Source organism: Dendroctonus ponderosae, unplaced genomic scaffold (genome assembly GCF_020466585.1).
Source record: "Dendroctonus ponderosae isolate FM_Combo_2020 unplaced genomic scaffold, Dpon_F_20191213v2 Dpon_F_20191213_1, whole genome shotgun sequence".
In the NCBI taxonomy this organism is placed as follows: Eukaryota; Metazoa; Arthropoda; class Insecta; order Coleoptera; family Curculionidae; genus Dendroctonus; species Dendroctonus ponderosae.
This window is the reverse complement of record NW_026017110.1, coordinates 12,035,505-12,037,459: the sequence shown is the minus strand read 5'-3', so window position 1 is coordinate 12,037,459 and position 1,955 is coordinate 12,035,505. Positions and strand designations below refer to the sequence as shown.

Below are 1,955 nucleotides of genomic sequence, written 5' to 3'. Positions count from 1 at the left end.
ATAAATGAGTTTCTTGTTAAATATTATGATATATACTAATTATTTATTTCTTAATGTCGTATTTCATTCGAGAAATAATCTCACTAAATACCACTTGAGCTTTAAAATTGACCATATAATTTTTCACTCTGGTATGTTTTCCTTACAAATTTCACTCGTCCTTCGGACTCGTGAAATTATGGAAAACATGCAATCGTGAAAAATTATCGGTAATTTCAAAGCTCTCGTGGTGTTACCCCCGAGAATACATAAAAAGTATGATAGTTAACCGAGCTAACAACAACAATAAATCAGAAATAAAGAAGATAAATAACATCGAACAGTTAACACTTTCATTTATCTAGGTTCACTAATTTCCAACGAGGGCGGAGCCAGTGAAGCGATCAAAAGCTCTATAGCAAAGGAAACTATGTCTAAACTAACAAACATATGGAGAAGTCATGAAATCTCTTTGGCAATAAAACTGAGACGGGTAAGGAGCCGTTGGGGGCATGTTAGCCGGCAAACGACCCCGAGGTAGGTCCCCCACTGGATATACGGACCTCATCACTAACATGACGAGACCAAGTCCAGCCTGCACGTTCAGGTTGGCAGAGAACTGGGAGGGGTGGAGACATATTGTGGAGAGCAACACTTGAAAGCAAGATTCTCGAATACGAGATAACGACTAAGAAGAAGAAGAAGACATTAGAACGGTGATAGAACAGACCTAAAAAACTATCAACCTGTGAGATCGATCGATCAACCGAAAGAAGAGGCCGGCTTCAGAAAGGGTTTCAGCACGAGTGACAACCTATTAACAATGAAAACCCTAATAGAAAGAGCCTACTATTCCCAGATAGCACACAAATATTACAGTAATATTTTTTTGCAATATGTAATATAAGTTGAAGCGACAGATTCTTGAATATTATAACAATATTTCTTATAAATATTTCTTTGACATTTAAATCAGATATTTACGAAATATTTTTTTTGCAAAATTTAATATAAGTTGACGCGACAAATTCTTATATATTATAAAAAAATTTCTTGTAAATATTTATTTGACATTTAAATCAAATATTTATAGCATATTTGTTTTAAATATATATTTGGCATTTAAATCAGATATTTAAGAAATATTTGTTTTGCAGTATTTTATGTAGGCCTGACGCGACAGATTTTTATAATTTAAGAAATATTTCTTTTATATTTGACATTTAAATCAGATATTTAGGAAATATATTTTTAAACCATTTATTTAGCATTTAAATCAGATATTTAAGAAATATATTTTTTAAATATTTGTTTGAAATTTATATCAGATTTAAAAAAAAACATATTTTTAAACATTTTTGACATTCTCAAATACTGATTTTTTTATCGCTTAATTTTTTTATCTCTTTCAGGTCTCTCTCTATGTCTTTTCATATAATTTTAATTCCTTATTTTTTAAATTGCTGCTACTTAGTACTTTGAATAGTGCCGCCTCCACACACATACCCCCCTCCCTTCTTCCTCCTCCTCCTCCCTTCATTCTAGTCGATTTTTTCCAGCTCGGTGTTTGAATTTGGTTTACATTACATGGCTGGGTCGGGGAATTGAACCCACTACTTGTCTTTATCTATGATTGAACCTGGTACCTTCGGGTCAATAGTCTATGGGCCCGACCACTCTGCTATATAGCACTCTGGTACTACGCTGGTTAATTTTGATCTATTTTGGTGACTGTGTGAAATTATTATTATAGTTTTCTTTCCTGGTTTTCAGACGAAATGTGAAATAAAAATTTTCATATCGTCTATTTCAGATAACGTTTGGGCGAGACAATAATCAGATTAAAATTCAAAACAAACTCATAATTGGGGAACATTTAATTCTTTGTAGGCTTAGCTCTCTTCAAAATTACATATTTGATTGAATTACTTTAATTCAGTTAAGTAATACCGTTATATTAATTAGACCATTTATTT

General features: G+C 32.1%; 1 protein-coding gene across 1 annotated transcript in view; it reads left to right on the top strand.

The window, feature by feature from the left end:
• The window catches only part of LOC109533679, a gene marked incomplete at its 3' end in the record, with an annotated part of 304,359 nt that overhangs the window by 191,446 nt on the left and 110,958 nt on the right, over positions 1-1,955 (top strand).